Genomic DNA, 18484 nt, shown 5'->3' with positions numbered 1-18484 from the left:
AAGCCAGCCAGCGGTGACACCGACAGGGCCATCCAGTCAGCGGTTACACTGGGGCCAGCCAGCGGTTACACCACGGCCAGCCAGCGGTTACACCAAAGCCAGCCGCCAGCCAGCGGTTACACCGGGGCCAGCCAGCGGTGTCACCGACCTGGGCCAGCCAGCTATCGTCCCGTGCAACGCGCCGCACACGGCTGCATTGTTCTCATTTAAATCGTGACCTGAATTTTGACCGAAGCGGTTGGTTTTGCCGTCGCTAATCCTCGACAGACGAAGGAAAGCCCCCCCGCCCCCCCCCCCCCCTTCGAGCCGTCAAGGTCACGCGGAGCCGAGCGGAGAGACGCCGGCCGACAGCTCCATCTCACGGCAAATTCCTGAGCGGATACGCAAGACAGGCGGGCAGCCGAGGGAAGACAAACACGGAGCAGGAGGGGCCTCTCTGAGTGTTTTATTGTCCCAAAATAAACACGCGCAAACACACACACACACACATGCCGGCGTGCGTGCGCGTTACCAGTTGCGCGCAAGTACGAGCGGTCGCATCAAAACTCGGGCGACTCGGGTCCCTGAACCGTGATTCTCCGAAATCTGTGCGGCCGCTGTGTTTTTGCTGTTTGCGTTTCACAGCCGCCAGACGATTGGAATTGAGGTGGTTCATTTGTCCTGGTCGGTGAGAAGAAGTTGGGTTGGTTGGTGGACTGGTTGATGGAGTGGTTGGTGGACTGGTTGATGGAGTGGTTGGTGGACTGGTTGATGGGTTGGTTGGTGGACTGGTTGATGGACTGGTCGATTGAGTGGTTGATGGAGTGGTTGGTGGAGTGGTTGATGATGTGGTTGATGAAGTGGTTGATGGACTGGTTGATGGGCTGGTTGGTGGAGTGGTTGATGGACTGGTTGATGGACAGGTTGATGGGTTGGTTGATGGGCCGGTTGATGGACTTGTTGATGGACAGGTTGATGGACAGGTTGATGGGTTGGTTGATGGGCTGGTTGGTGGAGTGGTAGGTGGACTGGTTGATGAGGGATGCCTTATTGAATAAAGTGATGCGTATTGTACAGTACTCTCATCTTATCCGATACAGAACCCTCATCTTATCCGATACAAAACCCTCATCACATCCGATGCAGAACCCTAAACTCATCCGATACAGAAGGCCGGTTAAATTAATTAAATATTTAGCCGCTCTATCACCTAATCGACTCTATCAGCTACGTAATTATCCATCGGGTCAAGTTCCAGCGTCTTTCTGCGTTTCCCCCCCCCCCCCCCCCCCCCCATATTTTTTACATTGATTGAGCAATTTCTTCCGCGCGTAAAAATTCATCAACGTCCCGCGCCAAATCGTCTCCCAGCTCCAGAACGACGTCGCAAATGAACGCGCCGCGACACCACGACGAGAAACAACAAAGTAACAACGGTCAAAATAATGTCAATCGTCGTTCTCGCAGTAGCAGCAGCAGCAGCAGCTTTTGACTGGCCGTCGAACAAAGACGGATCACCGCATCGCGCGGTTTCAGATGCGCTTCCGCGGCCGTCTGGAACGCTCTTCCTTCCGATATTAGGAAGCCTCTGCTGGAGCTACGATGCACTTTTACATCCAAATTGAAAACTCGTTTCTTCGGAAACTGCTTACTAGTTTGCTGTCCTTCCACCGCACCTCCGATTAGCACGTTTGGGCTACGTACGGTGCGAAAGAAGTTCCACGTTCGTACAACTTTTAACGCCACTGTCAGAATACGTTATTCGCTCCTCGCTCTCATAGACAGAGAGTTGGGACTACTCGGATGCACCAGGAGGAACCACAGACAAGCAGGTAAGGCAGCAGCAGCAGCCATGCGGTCAGCCGGTGCCAAATCCCCCACTCCTCCAAGCTCTGTGGTCCTTTCAATGTTAAGATGTTACCAGCCAATCAATGTACAGACGGAACAGGTGGAGTTCACATTCTCGATGGACTGCCGTTCCCTAGTAAGCCAGGTTGCATCTCCTCCTCGACGCCCACCCACGGGGAAGGGAGTTTTCGCAACATCTGTGCGGTGACCCACCAACCCCAAGCTGCTGCTGCTGCTGCTGCGGCCACCTCCACAGCGCTGGGTCACAGGCAGCCACGTGCGGCCAACGTAGCCACCTCGACGAAACATCGTTACTCAAAACAACAACAACAACAACAGCCGCAACAACAGTGACGACAACAACAACAACTAAGCAGCCGTAAATGATAGACGTACATTTAAATAAACCGAGCGGGCACGTGACTGAATAGCTCACAGCGACGCGCCGGCTCGCGACGGGCGATTGCATAGCACTAAGCACAATTTTAAGGCTTCTGTAAATTAAATATATATATTTCAAATTGCCGTTTTGAGAAATTTGGTTCAGAAAGCAGGCAACTTGGTGCAGGGCTTAAGGGACGGGGAGAGAGAGTGGGGTGGGTTGGTGGTGGTACGGACGGGATAGAGACCATCCTTGTCATCATCATCGTTGTCGTCGTCGTCGTCATCATCTTTATTTATCATCGTGGTCATAGGTCGCTGATCATTGTTTATCGGTGATTTCCGACGCAGCTGCTGGCAGTGGTGAACCCGCGCGGTTCACTTAACACGATTCGACACGTTTGTCGACTTATCACACGTATAATAAGTCGACGTTGCAGGCAATGATCCTTATTCACTCTACCTCTCTGTGTGTGTGTGCTGTGAATCAGGACCATTGCCCCAAAACGTCACCCATCATGAACGCTGTATTCTTAAGGCTCACGCGGTGTCATCGACTTAACGTGTGTCATGTTGATCGTCGTCAATGATCATTAACCTTCCCCATCGATCATCAAAGATGATCACTTAGCATCAGTCATTGCCATCATCGTCGTCGTCGCTACAGTGGCGTTGCTATCAAGTGTGCAGGCGGTGCAATTGCACAGCGGCGCATTGGCCCCGGCTACGGAAAACGTCAGTGGCGAGTGATGTCTGAACAGGCCCTGGGAATCCACCGTTCACCAACACGAACCGACCGGTACGGTGAAGCATGGTCAAACAAACCCTGCAGTACGCCAACCCCCCCCACCCCCCTGACGACTGACACGTAGCACTGGCATGCATTCATCCATCAGTGGATACAAAATAAGCTTCAACCGATTACTACCATGACTATATTTCTTGTAGTATATAACGGGGTCACGTGATCCGTGCAGGCCAGCCAGCCGCTAGCGGCCGCCACCATTCACCCGCAGCTTTCACCGACGGAAAATCGGTTCTTGAATCGATTGCTTCACCTGGCTCCTGACGGACGGTCGGACACACGCACGCACACACGCAGCCGTGGTGGGGACGCGACCGACGTGCGCCAACACATGCGCACGGCACGTGGGAGTGCAATGTTACAAACTCAGAAGAATCGCCCGGGCTCCCGTGCGGCAAAACGTCGGGACGTCTCGTCGCACGGCCACGGCAACGCAGCCCTCAGCAGCTGTGGGCCCTCCACAGCCCCCCTCTCCGAGCTCCCCGACCCGAGCAGTTTGTGCGTCCGACGCGCTACACATCCGTGCTCGTCTTGGCCGCGTCCGCGATCCGCTGCCGGATCTTGCGCTTGACCGCCGACGGCACAGCGCCGGACTTGCTGGGAGACCCGGCACGGACCTCGGAGCCCCTCCGCGGAGCCGGAGCTCCTCGGCTCGGCCGAGCCGTCGGCGGGAAGTCGGCCCGCCGCTCCGTCCGCCTCGTCGGCGTCGTCGGCGTCGTCCTCGCTCATCTCGGCGATGGCCGAGCGCTGCAGCAGTTCGCCCTGGGCAACCGGCGGCCGGGTAGACGTTGGGGTAGCCGGGGCTGGCGTCCGCGTGGCCCCGCACGGCCCACGAGGGGCTCCACGCGCCGTCGCGTGCGCCCGCCCGCATGAGCCACCGCGGCGGCTCCGGCGGCGTGCCGGCATCGCCGCCGGCATCATCGTCGTCGTTGCCGCAACCTCCTCCTCGAGCAATCTCCATCGTCGAGCACCACCGCCGATGTTCACCGGCTCTGGTTCCGGCGGCGCCGGCGCCGCGGACCTCAGACGGGTGCAGCACCAGGCGCCGGCGGTAATCGAACGCCGCCGAGCCACCCGCGGTCTCCTCCCGTTCCGTCGGTTGGCGCCCGCCGCCCGACACGTCCAGCTCGGAGCTGGCGCGCTCCCCGCTGGCGCGCCGCCGCCGCCCCGGCAGGCGGAAGCTCTGCCGCACGAGCTCCACGCCCTCGCGCAGCCGGTGCCTCTTGGACGACGACGACCGAGCCGCGTTCCCCGGGCGCCGTCGGTCGGAGGCGCCGTCCTCGTGGTCGTCGTCGTCGTCGTCTTGACGGTGGCGGTAGCCGCCCCGCAGGTCCAGCGACTTGGGCAGGGAGCCGGCCCAGCTGCCGTGGCCGAGCTTGCAGATGCGCGCTACACGCTGCTGGTACTGGGGCCTGCCCAGCTCGCCCTGCTGCCAGCCCAGGGCGCCCGCCGTCGGCTCGGCCGCCGCGCCCCACCAGCCGGCGCCGCGCTGCGGGCGCAGGTCCATGGAGACGGAGGCCAGCGCACGGCGCCGGCACTCGCGCTCTCTGTCGGTGGACTGCTGCTGCTGCTGCTGCTGCCGGCTCTGCTGCTGCTGCTGCAGGTTTGGCGATTTCTCCGAAGAGGAGCGACGATCGCCGGCGCTGGGATGGACGTGGGGGCCGGACGCTCTCCACCGCCGCTCGTCATCGTCGCCGTCGCCGCCGCCGCAGTCATCCTCGTCGTCGTCGTGGTAGCGCGAGGTGTCAAAGTGAGCGATGGACGCGGGCCGCACCAGCGCGGGCAGCATGCCGCCGGCGCCACGGGGCGAGCGCGCCAGGTTCACGCTGCTGCCGCCCACCGGCGAGCCCGCCGCGCCGCCCGCTCTGCCACCGTACGCCGTCGCCGCCGGCACGGGCGACGCGGCCGCAGCCGCCCCGTGCTTGTACCGCACGCTCAGGTTGGTGATGGGGCGGCCGCGGGCAGCCTCCGCCGACGGAGACGCCGACGTCTTGGCGGCGTCGGACGCCTTCCTCTCGACGGCGGCGGGAGGCGGCGCCCGCCCCCGACGTCCTCCTCCGCGTCTTCTGCCCACGCCTCTTCAGCAGCGCGGCGATGTAGCCGGTCACCTTGTCGACGCCGGGCGGCGCCACGTTGGCGGCGCTCCCTCTCGTCGTCCGCGCCGGCGTCGTCGTGGCGACGGTGGCGGTGGGTACGGCCGCCCGTCGGAGGTTTGCCGTCGGGCGATGCGGCGGCGTCGCGGTCGTCGCCGGCGCCTCGCTGGTGCAGGAATGCGGAGCTCTGCATGGCGATGGCGTGCAGCGGGCTCGGGTAGCGGTACACCTCGGAGCCGTCCCGCGAGCGCAGGTCGCAGCGGAAGCGTGGGTCGGGGTCGCGACCCGGGGCGGAGGTCACGGGGTCGGCGAGCCCGACCGGGGACGTCCGCGCGTCTGAGCCGTCGCCGAGGTCGTCTGCGGAACGAGAGGAAGGAAGATGAGACGCGGAACACGGACGAGGTGGAGCCGCGCCCGTTGTCTGCGTGGTGGTGGTGGTGGCGAGATGATCATGAGCTACTTCTGAGACCACTTCAAGTGACCTCCGGTCCGAAGGATCTAGGAACTCACACGACGACTGAGGCCTACTCGGCCCGGCTTTGGCTTTCGGTGATCGCTGCTGCTGATGATGATGCTGCTGCTGCTGCCCTGTCGTTCTTAGGAATGAGGGCAGCTCCACGGCCGACCGAGGCCTCTCTTGGGGCCTAGGACGGGCCGCCGGGCGGCGGAGACGAACGGGGAGCTGCCCCGTCATCGTCGTCGTCGCCGCCGCCGCCGGCGCCGCCGCCGACGACGGTGTTGACGTCGACGCGGCGTGGGGAGCCGGAGCTGGGCCCGAGCTGGAGATGGAGCTGCAGGAGTTGGAGAGGGACAGGGAACCGTCCTCGCTCATGGAGTAGAAGCCTGTCGCAGGGAGGGCGGAGGGGGCAGCAGGTGGGGTGGTGAGGGTGAGGCGGGGGGGGGGGGCGACGGTGATTACGTGAGTAAACAAAAAAACATTGCTGTCATCGGTGATGGACTGGGACTAGCATCGGCCCGGGCATTCGTAAAGACACCGGGCCAAATTCGGGATAGGGGCAATTATTGAAGTTTATTTCAATGGTCTGCGCGACAAACTGTGCAGCGCTAGTAGCTAGACGTTGCGATGTGACGAGGCGCGATCTCATTGGCCCATCTGGGGCTGGGTCCAGAAAACACAAAACGCGGGGTCGGTGAGGAAGAATCTTTGGGGCTGCCGAACATACGGGAGGCGTGATGGCGTCCAAGAGCGCAAATAAGCGACGAAGGGCACACGTTGGTTCGAGACGCTCAACACGCGCCGACGCGTTCGCTCAGCAGCTCAGACCGCGTCGACGCTCACCGGAGCTGGGTCTGCTGTCGACGTCAGTGCCGTCCGTGTCCACGCGCAGCTCGCTCAGCGGCCGCTCCAGAGCGCACGGCTTCCCCAGTCCACACTGCTAGGAGGCGGAACGCACACACACACGGGCAGCTGCTGGGTTAATTCCATTCCTCACGACGGGTTTGCTGGTGGTGGGCAGATAACACGTGAAGTCAGACGGGTCAAGTTTTATGCTTTTCTGTACCACGTGCTGTTTGCAGGCAAACACAACCAGATAAAGATTCCCCACTCACACCGCGCAGCCATTATCAGTGCTGTGGGCGAGCACCTATGGAGGCCGACACGGCACACGAGGGGGTGGGCAGCGGCACGCCCAGGCCGGCCACCTTTGTGTCCCCCGATACCGATGTTTAACACAGCCCCACCAGGTACCCATTTAAGGCTGAGTCGACCTAGGGGAGGCCCAGGACCACCGCTCCCCCCACCCCACGCACACACACTCCACACAGTGCTGGATGCTGTTCGGTGGCTTACAGGCAACTTAAGTAAACAGGATTGGTGTGTTCGTGTGTGTGTGGGGGAGTGGTGGCGCAGCGCTTAGCGCGCTGCGCTACGAACTCGACCTACCCGGGTTCAATTCCCGCTCACGGCCAACACTGGTGACGATTATCTGAAGCGGTGCTGGACCTCTCCTAGGTCGACTCAGCCTCAAATGAGAGTACCCTGGTGCGAATGTGTAAGCATCGCCACTGAGGGAGACAAAGGCGGCCGGGCGTGGTGCTGGCCACCCACCCCCTCGTGTGCTGTACCGTGCCGGCCTTCATAGGTGCTCGCTAATAGCACTTGCCCCTACAGTCTGTTAAGGCTATACGGGAGATCTTTGTCTTTTTTTTTATTCCCGTGTGTGTGTGTTTCCACGCGTGTCTGCGCGCTCTAGGCAATGTGTGTATTCGCGTTTGTATTCGTCCGCTTGATGCGTCACGCGCGCGCTAAGCAATGTGTATTCGCCGGTGACAAAATCCCCCCCCTAGGTCGGCTCAGCCTTAAACGAGCAAAAGCAAGCGCCACTTAGTTCCTGGCTCGCCGGCTGCGGCCTTCAAAGGTTTGCCGACAGCCGCCTGTGAAGACGGCACGGGGGGGGTGGGGGGTGGAGATGTTCGTCTCCTTGTCGTGAGCGCGGCTCGTGCGGCGTCGCGGGGTGGAGCGCGCGGCCGTTGCTAACGCAGAGAGCTCCCTCGTCGTCACAGGTGGGGTGAGGTGGGTACAGGTGAGGTGAGGTGAGGGGGTACAGGTGGGGTGGGTGAGGTGAGGTGGGGTGAGGGGGTACAGGTGAGGGGGACAGGTGGGGTGAGGGGGTACAGGTGGGGTGAGGGGGTACAGGTGGGGTGGGGGCTGGCATCGGTGAGCGATGATGGAGGTGAAGCGTGGCCCCGACTGATAGAGAACAAGGCCAGAAAATAAACTATAAAATATACAAATGCGATTTAGAAAGTGTGTATTAGTTCAGGTACTGTACCTCACACAGAGCCCGTGTCGCTGTGATAGTCACTGCGACGAGATTGTATTCAAGAGGCCGGGATGGCAAGATTAAGCAAAATAATACGCATGTACAAGGAAGCCTTCATCCAGCAGTGGATATACCACTGCTCGTGAAGATGTTGATGGTAAGAAAGGTAATGGTGGTGATGATGATGACCACGTGGTGAGCGATGAAGTGAAGCTTCAGCCTTCACCCAGCAGTGTATAGACCACGGCTCGTGATGATGTGGCAACCCAACTCCCACTTCACACGCACATGAGCGACACGTGGATCGATATCGCGCGGTGCATAGCCGCCTCTCTCTCCCCAACAGCTTTACACTTTTCTCGTGAAACACAAATAATCAAATAATATCGCAGAACAGCGGCATTACTAAAGCCCCGCAAACAGGCCAAGGGCTGTTTCACTTTGTACCGCACAAAGACAGCTGCCACTGGGCAGTCCCCTCGGCTAGTCCACACACCAATCATGGGCCCCCACTGCCAGACGAATTACCAGCATACAGGCCAGGGGCTGTTACACTTTGTACCGCACAGAGACAGCTGCCACTGGGCAGTCCCCTCGGCTCGTCCACACAGCAATCATGGGCCCCGACTGCCAGACGAATTACCAGCATACAGGCCAGGGGCTGTTACACTTTGTACCGCACAGAGACAGCTGCCACTGGGTAGTCCCCTCGGCTCGTCCACATAGCAATCATGGGCCCCTACTGCCAGACGAATTACCAGCATACAGGCCAGGGGCTGTTACACTTTGTACCGCACAAAGACAGCTGCCACTGGGTAGTCCCCTCGGCTCGTCCACACAGCAATCATGGGCCCCGACTGCCAGACGAATTCCCAGCATACAGGCCAGGGGCTGTTACACTTTGTACCGCACAGAGACAGCTGCCACTGGGTAGTCCCCTCGGCTAGTCCACACAGCAATCATGGGCCCCTACTGCCAGACGAATTACCAGCATACAGACCAGGTGCAGTTTCACTTTGTACCGCACAGAGACAGCTGCCACTGGGCAGTCCCCTCGGCTCGTCCACACAGCAATCATTCGCCCCGACTGCCAGACGAATTCCCAGCATACAGGCCAGGGGCTGTTACACTTTGTACCGCACAGAGACAGCTGCCACCAAGGGGGGTTCCCATTTCAATTGTGTTGAGATTGATGACGTGTTGAGATGTCAAGCGCTTTCAGATAGGAGGGGGGCAGGGGTGGGCCACCTCTATCAATAACAAAATCATATTCTTGGCTCTTTCGGTAAAGTCACGTAGAAGGGAAATAATAAAATAATAAAAATAAAACATAATAATATAAAGTTCTCACGCAAGCAGCCGTCCTCAGGTGAAGAACAGGGCTGTCGGAAAGACAGCGTCCTAATGAACACCGCTAAGCTTGGCAGCGTATCTACGTGACTTTACCGAAAGAACCAAGAATATGAATCCATGCAGTCACGAAAGCTTTAAATCGAAAAATAACAAAATCATCATCATCATCAACACCGATCAATGAATCATCGATAAACCCTGCACAAACCGAGAGAGCATAGCGACTCGCCCGGCCGACTGATTTGAACTCGCGATTTCCCTGCGTCCCGCGTGTACAACGCGGCTGGGTGTCTGCGTCGTCTGTAGCAGCAGCAGCAGCTGTGCCGAACGAAGCCTCTCATCCCGCGCGCAGCGTCACGCCCGGTTGCATTACAATAGCGTAGCAGTCGCCCTTCGTCCGTCATTAATTAAAATCTAAATTAATTCATTAGCTTTTCAATTATTTCATTTCGTTTAACGTTGTTTTTTTTTGTTACCAGGCGAGCCACCACTGAGCTATACGCAGCTCTTTTACAGAAACGACCTGGCCACGACTGATAGCTCGACGCAGTCGCCTCTCCCATCACGTGGAAATGTAGCAGCAGGCCAAATCCGCTAAAGGCGTGTTCCGAAATGTGGAGGGGAAAAAAACCCGAGGACGCGGAGGAAAATCCACGCGACCACGGGGAGAGAGACACGCAAACTCCAAATATACAGCAGCAGGCGTCAGGGTCGGGATCGAACCCACGACCTCCTGCATACCAGGCGAGGTAGTTAACATCTCCTAGCCACCGTGATGATGATGAGAGAAAGAGACACGCAAACTCCAGATATACAGCAGGCGTCAGGGTCGGGATCGAACCCACGACCTCCTGTATACCAGACGAGGTTGTTAACATCATCGTCATCATCGCCGTCGTCGTGGCTTTTGAAATCCCTTCGCGAATGAATGGCTGCACACCCAATGAATGCTGGTGTTGTTCTAAACAAACACTGTTTGTTTACGCAATCTTGGAATGTTATCCTAAATGAGCCCCATTAACGGCTGGGTGTAGGTGGGGCGCATTCATTAAAATTGGGTGTATGTAGATGCTCCCTCCCTCTCTGCCTCTCTCTCCTTGCATAGCTATAGAGAATTGTGAAGGTAAGAAGTTGGGTAAACATGTCCAGGCTTGTTGAGATGCCGATTTATCCTGATTATAAGACGCACTTTGCCTCCCTCCCACCTCCTCCCGCTCCCTGTCCTGTGTTGTTCTCTGCTGCTGCTGTTGTTGTTGTTGTTGCTGTTCAAAAGTTTCGTAAACATTCACAATGCACAGCCAGCGACAATTGCCGGGGTTACAATTGGAGAAAGACTCCACCAAACACACAGAACACACAGAACACACACACACAGGACACACAGAACACACAGAACACACAGAACACACACACACAGGACACACAGAACACACACACACAGGACACACAGAACACACACACACAGGACACACAGAACACACACACACAGAATACACACAGAACACACACACACACAGGACACACAGAACACACACACACAGAATACACACAGAACACACACACACACAGGACACACAGAACACACACACACAGAATACACACAGAACACACACACACACAGGACACACACACAGAACACACACACACAGAACACACACACAGACACACACAGAACACATACACAGAACACACACAGAACACACACAGAACACATACACACAGAACACACACACACAGAACACACACAGAACACACACACACACACACACACAGAACACACACACACAGACACACACAGAACACACACACATAATACACACACACAGAACACACACAGCACAAACACACAAACACACACAGAACACGCACAGAACACACACACAGAATACACACACACACACACACAGAACACACACACGTCCAATCACATTGCGGGTGTTGGTCATGCAAAGCCACAACAACAACGGAGCGATGGCGAGCACAGGGGAGTTGACATAACGGGGGTGGGGGGCACGGGTTCACAGATAATTATAATCCTCCTTTGTGTTGGCCATGCGACTGACCACAATTGCGAATTATGCCAAACAAACCAAAAAAAGAATAGTGACACGAACTCTCTCATAAAGCCCTCTCCCGTCGGACAATTGGCGTTTGGCTACCGAACACAAACGACTTTTCCATCACAACCCTTGGTCACACTGCACAATGGAGACGTCACTGTTACTCCTATCACAGCTCTTCAGCACCACGCAGTGCGTTAACACATCTACGCGCTCTGACGAAGAGGCCGTTATCCGAAACGTCGCCTGTTAATATTGTTTCGTTTTAATTAGCAATCGCACATCCCGCTGCACATGATCATATCGTCACGTATCCCGTCATGCTCCCCCATCATCACAGCACACCACGAAACGTCCATCGCACTCCGCATCAACACAGCGCAATATCCTCCACTCCCCGTCATCATCCATCCCAACACGGCATCGTCACGCTCCACGGCATCGCCACGCTATTGGCTGGCCGTCGAACAAAGACGGTCGAACGCCTCGCGTGCTGTCACGTGCGCTTCCGCGGCCGTCTGGAACGCTCTTCCTTGCGAAACGAGGAAGCCACTGGGAGCGATGCACTTTTTTAAATCATCCAGATTGAAAACTCGCAAACTCCGACGAGCGCGGTTGGCTGTGTACGGCGCGAAAGAAGTCCAACACGTTGCATCATCACGTATCCCGTCAAACTCCCCGTCGTCAGAACACGCACTCACATTGCCCATCATCATCATCATCCCATCAGCGCTCAACAACAAACCTCCCCCCATCACACGCCAGCCACCAGCTGTGCGGTGGCTTCGGCCCCTTCAACACCGCTACTCAATCACAGGCGGCGTGGAGTGGTGGGGGGTGAGTGGTGGGGGGTGAGTGGTGGGAGGTGAGTGGGGGAGGGGTGAGTGGTGGGGGGTGAGGGGTGGGGGTGAGTAGTGGGGGGTGAGTGGTGGGGGGTGAGTGGTGGGGGGTGAGTGATTGTCCTGTGGCCGATTTTAGGTGGACAAAGTAAAAACGGCGATTAATGATTTCAACGAAGATGATGACAAACTCTCACAACACTCTCTCCTGTGCACTCGGACACACGCTTTCTTCACTCACGGGGTAAAGCCCACAGAGCTCTGTGTGTGTATGTATATGAGTTGAACTTCTTTCGCACCGTACCTAAGCCAACCGCGCTGATCGGAGGTGCGGGAAAACTAAAAAACAAGGACGCGATGCTTCTGGCTCAGAAAACGACCTGGGCCACAAACGACAGCTCACCGAGGTGGCTAATGGCATCGGCCACGGTCGGTCCACCCTTGTTTTTATCGCTCCGTCTCCTGTTTGGAGACGTCTTCTCGGTACCTGGCTTGCTTCACTCATTCGGCTGCCACCGAGTTTGCTCGTCTCGACCAAGAGGGCCAATCTCATCCATTCCTGGCCACGTGTCCGGACTTGGCTCTGCTCTTCTCTCTCTTTCTTATCCTCTCTCTCCTCTCTCATCTTCACTCCTCTCTGTCTCTCTCCTCTCTTTTTTTATTTTTTTAAATATTTTATTAGTATATGTACTGCCGGAGCAAATTTTTTTCTCTCTATTCTCTCACTCCTCTTTCTTCTCTCTCTCTCGCGTCTTCTCCAATCCACGTGTTCATCTCCCCGTCTCTCGGCGTATGTATGTTGAACTTCTTTCGCACCGTACGTAGCCAACGGTGCCAATCGTAGATGCGGTGCGAGCATGCACGTTGCTCAATCTCTCTCTCTCTCTGTCCAGCTGTTGTTCCAATTTCTCTTTGTCAATATCCGTGTTTTCCAATCCGCATATGAAACATTATCCGTCGACGCTACTGGCGCTGCTGCGTCGGCCATTGTGGCACGATCAGTGCCGACAACACAAATGTCTTAGACTCGACACGTTCGTCGCCTTGAAAGGTGAGGACATTCAGACAATAGGCGACGTGTCGGGTAACGGCCCTTCAGCAGTCTCCTACCATTGTGCCACGAAGCCCCAGAGCTCCATCGATTACTTTAGTCTCTGTCTCGTTCGGCAAGGGATGTTTACAGCAGTGCCCCCAAGTTTCCCTTCGCACGCCTCAGCTGACGAAACGTCGTGCTCAGATTGGAGATGTTGTGGATTTGCTTTCCAACATACCGGTGTGTGCTGTACGAGTAACGAATTCGCGTGTTCTGTCGACGTGACAACCCTTACTCCTTGGCTGTGTCGGGTGGTGGCGGGTTTAACGACACATTCATATATTTACGCGATCTAACCCCCCCCCCCCCAAAAAAAAAAACCTCTCTATTATACACTGGTCAACACACTTTTTCTGGCATAAGGTATTCCAACGGTTTTAATTTTTATGTTGGGGTGCTGATTCCAAATCTGGCATCAGTTTTTGTCTATCACATCAGGTTTTTGAGATATCAAATATTGCATTTTCAATAAAAACTGCAGAAGAAAAATATTAAATAAATGTGGATATCTACATAAAATGATATTATAAACACACTATCCTAAAAATACAGCACCATATTTTAACACCAAAGCAGTCACTGGCTCGCAACAATTTGCAATCATAAGTGACAGAGTTAATTTCGGGTAAAATCAATGAAAATGGGGTATGCCGATAGTATAAAAATGAGATGTGATAGAGCAAATCTGAGATCAGATTTGGAATCAGCACCCTGAAATTAGTCTAAAACAGCTGCAAAAGTCCAGGCCGGAATTTGTTTTTTTGTTGACCAGTGTTATGGATGATATTGGGTCGCGAAAGCCTGCCACGTGTTACATTGACTTAAGCCGTGGTTCCGTTTGATTTAGTCACTGTCCGCACCCACGATTAGCACGGTTGGCCACGTAAGGTGCGAAAGAAGCTCAACCCAAACACAATGAACATCAACATCAGCATCATGCCATGCGCACATTTCCTTCGAAGGTTGGAAACTTAGTGACACAAGCCGCGAGTCGTGGCAGTGTGGCCATGTGACCCAAGCTACGGACCGCAGAGGTGACGTCACCACGACGCTTGTGCCAGGCCAAGTGCACCTTGATATTTTATTTGTAGAGGAACACCCACAGAGACACACGCAGTGGCACGTAGAGTCTCGTGTACAGAGATGCACAGAGACTCGCAGAGTTCGATATAAACAGAGATGCATTCAGCGTTGAGGTTGTGGCCATGTGACCAAAGCTACGGACCGCGTGAGTAAATTCTAGATTTGAAGCTTTCGTGACTGCAATGATTCATATTCTTAGGTTTTTTCGGTAAAGTCCGTTCCACCTGAAGACGGAAGCTTGTGTTGCCTCCGAAACGTCGTGATTTTAATTTTAATTTTTTATTTTACTTTTATTAATTTTAATTTTATTTTTTTACCTACGTGACTTTACCGAAAAAACCTAAGAATACGCGTGAGTAAACCCACTCCGGTCTGCGCTCCTTTAACAGAGGAGGATGGACAGCGACACGACACGAACTCTCTCTGCTGAAGTCCCCTCCCTTTCTCTCTATCTGCTGAAGCCCCCTCTCTCTCTCTGATGAAGCCCCCTCTCTCTCTCTCTCGCGTCGTGTTCAGCAGCAACAGAGCTCGACATTGGTTGGCATCGAGCTTCCTGGGCCACGTCGCGTGCTGCCTCCATCGCGCGCGAGTGGACAATGCCGACCCGTGCGTAAGAGAAGGGAGCACACACACTCGCTCAATGCCATATACGCCCCCCCCCCTCGCTCTCTCACTCGCCCGTGTAGCCCGGCCTTCCTTCCCAACACGATCTTCCTCCACGCTTACAAGGGAGAGCGGTGGCGCAGCTGCGTTGTACGAATCCGTTAACCCGAGTTGGGATTCCTGCCTCCGCGGATGTCATCTGAACTGGTAGAGTGCGCTAAGCACTGCGCCACCGCTCCCATTTTAACCTCAGCACACACTCCCAATACACAACTATGCAAGAGACAAAGATCCGCCGTCTACCTCGTGACAAACTGTGGGGATGTAAGTGCTGTCGGCGAGCGCCTATGAAGGCCGGCACGGCGCGCGAGGGGGTGGGTGGCCAGCGCCACGCCGCCTTTGTCTCCCCAGTGGCGATGTTTACACATCGCACCAGGTACTCATTTGAGGCTTAGTCGACCTAGGGGAGGCCCAGGACCGGTTCAGATAATCGTCACCGGTGTTGGCCGTGAGCGGGTATCGAACCCGGGTGACCATGTTCGTAGCGCAGCTCGCTAACCGCTACACCACCGCTCCCCACACGCAACACCACACACACACAGCTCTCTCTGCCCGACTCGCCGACTAACTCACCAGCTCATCCTCCATCAACTCCAGACTATCTCTCTCTCCCCACTCACTCACCAGCTCATTCTCCATCAACTCCAGACTCTCTCTCTCTCCCCGACTCGCCGACTCACTCACCAGCTACTCCTTGATCAACTCCAGACTCTCTCTCTCTCTCCCCGACTCACTCACCAGCCCATCCTCCATCAACTCCAGACTCTCTCTCTCTCCCCAACTAACTCACTCACTCACCAGCTCCTCCATCAACTCCAGACTCTCTCTCTCTCTCCCCACTCTCTCACCAGCTCATCCTCCATCAACTCCAGACTCTCTCTCTCTCCCCGACTCACTCACCAGCTCATCCTCCATCAACTCCAGACTCTCTCTCTCTCCCCAACTAACTCACTCACTCACCAGCTCCTCCATCAACTCCAGACTCTCTCTCTCTCCCCACTCTCTCACCAGCTCATCCTCCATCAAATCCAGACTCTCTCCCTTCCCGACTCACTCACCAGCTGCTCCTTGATCAACTCCAGATCTCGTCCCACCGCCAGCAGCGCATCATCCGCCTTCCCGTCCGACCGTCCCGGGCCCCGGCCATAGCACCGCTCCTTTCCGCGGCGCTGCTGCGGCTGCTGCTGCTGCCGCTGCGTCGTCGGCCGCGTGAGCGCTTGTCGCACGCTCGCCTCCCGCTCCTCCCGCAGGAGTTGGAGTTCCCGCAGAGCCGCGATGCTCGCCTCGAGCCGCTCGCGAGCGCGAATCCTCTCTGACTCTGCCGCTGCCGCCGCGGTCCAGGAGGCGGCCGGCGACGTCGTCCCGTGAGGGTTGGAGCCCGGCTTGGGGCGAGGGTTCGGGGTGGAGGCGTCTCCCGATGAGGAGGTGGAGGAGAGTTGTGGTTGAGAGAATGCGAGGAGCTGCCAAGCCGTGGCGGTTACGCAGAGTCCCTTCGACATGATGATGGTGGTGGATGTGATGATGTCGTGTGGCGATGATGGTCCCGGCGATGTCGAGACGAAATCGTTCTTTGCTTTCGAGTCGAGAGGTAACGCGGTCGCTATGACGACGATGTTAACGACGTTTCGTGATGACAATTGGCGTTCTTACCGTGCAAAGCGACACTCAACACAACAACATCAAATCCTCTACCTCGTGCCACTCCACTGACGCGACTGGCGATGATGATGATGATGATCGTGATCTTACTAGAAATCACTTCAACGCTAAGAGCAACTTCAACAGCTATCTGTAAGCGCCATCGCTTACTTCGCTCCCCGCGATGTACATCACCGGCACACGAGAGAGAAGCGCATCGTCGTTAACAACTTGATGGCGATGAAGATGGCGATGATACCGCCGCTGCTGCTGCTGCTACCAATATCGATGCATGTCCATGTGCACACACGCACCAGAGAGTGATTGATAGCGTGAAGCCCCCACCACCACCACCACGCTAGGAGGAGCAGGAGCGGTGGAAGAGACGTGGTGTCGCTCTCGTCTCGAACGCGCAAAACCTCGCGGCGCGCCTCGCTCGCTCGCTCCGGGATGAGAATGAGTCCCCGATTCTCGACAGAGCCGCTGTTGTGTGTACGGGACGCGGTGTCGTGGTGGGGGCGAGTGGTGGGGGGGGGGCGGTAAGGGTTAGGGGTGGTTTGTTGGGAGGTGGTGGACGGGTGGTGGGTGGGTGGGTGGGGGAAGTCTGTCACTGGCGTCAGCCCCCGCCGTGAACATCGCTCATTGGGCAGCTGCTGCCCCCTTCGTCTCCTCCTCATTGACCGACGCCACCCTCCCTCCCTCCCTCTCCATGGCTCTGCCCGCCTCCTCCTCCTACCCCCCTTCTCTCTCTGGTCTCTCTCTCGCCCTGCCGTAACTGCTTTCACCTCTCCTTTGCTAATCCGGCCTTCTTCAGAGCACCCCCCTCCCCCGCCCCTCCCCCGCCCCTCCCCCGCCCCTCCCCCCCTCCCTCCCCCCTCCTCCCCCCTCTCCCATCGGGGCGGTGTCACGGCTCAGCGGTGACGCGCAAGCCGCTTGTTGCGCAGAAGCTCGCGGTTCGAATCGGACAACCCCCCCCCCCCCCTGGTTAATACGCTCGGTGTATGAACCGTGATATGACTACGCGCTGTCAGCTTCGCTCACAGGGGGACGTGTGACGCGTCGATGCGGTTGAGCAGCTTGATGCCGATGTGGAGGCCTCGTGCTGCTGCTGCTGCTGGCCATAACCTGCTGGGCATCTGTGAAAAAGATGTTGATAGCTAATCGGATCCCTCCAGTACAACATGAAACATTCTGATTCTGAGATGGCTTCGGGAGAGAGTTCGTGTCGTGTCGCTGTTCCTCATCCTCCGTCGAAGGAGCAGCAGGCCGCAGTGTGTTTACTGTGCGGTTGTATGGCTACGGTGGCACTAACAATGGCTCGTCTTGAATTCATCTCTGTGTATGTCGATATCTACGAGTCTCTGTGCATCTCTGTACACGAGTCTCTACGTGTGTCTCTCGATGGGTTTACTCTGCGGTCCGTAGCTTTGGCTGCATGTTCACTGGGGATCTCTATCCCTGTGTCTCGATCGATATGCGGGGTGCTTCAACATTGTTTCAACACTTATATGGGACTATCGTTTTTCATGGAAAACGAACGGATGATAAATACACTGAAGCGTGATAACAAATGTATGTTAATATCTTCAAAAAGTCAAAGAATATCCACTTCATACTCTTTGGTTTTTTCGGTCACCTAGGTAAAACAATCAATAAAATAAATGAAAACAACTAAATTAAATCACCTGATGAGGGAGGCTTGTGTTGCCTCCGAAACGTCGTGATTGGTTGTAATGATTTATTTTATTTTATTGATTGTTTTACCTACGCGACTTTACCGAAAAAAACAAAGAGTATGAATCTTTGCAGTCACGAAAGCTTCAAATCTATAATTAATATCCACTTCCACAATATAGTTTTTTT

General features: G+C 56.0%; 1 pseudogene; it reads right to left on the bottom strand.

The window, feature by feature from the left end:
- Positions 1-3390: 3390 nt before the first annotated feature.
- LOC133362068 (uncharacterized) lies at positions 3391-17106 on the bottom strand (annotated as a pseudogene).
- Positions 17107-18484: the final 1378 nt, after the last annotated feature.

This window comes from Lethenteron reissneri, chromosome 8 (assembly GCF_015708825.2).
Source record: "Lethenteron reissneri isolate LAM-NWPU_2019-01 chromosome 8, ASM1570882v1, whole genome shotgun sequence".
Lineage (NCBI taxonomy): Eukaryota > Metazoa > Chordata > Hyperoartia > Petromyzontiformes > Petromyzontidae > Lethenteron > Lethenteron reissneri.
Note: the sequence above shows the minus strand (reverse complement) of the source record. Positions and strands in the feature narration are given on the sequence as shown.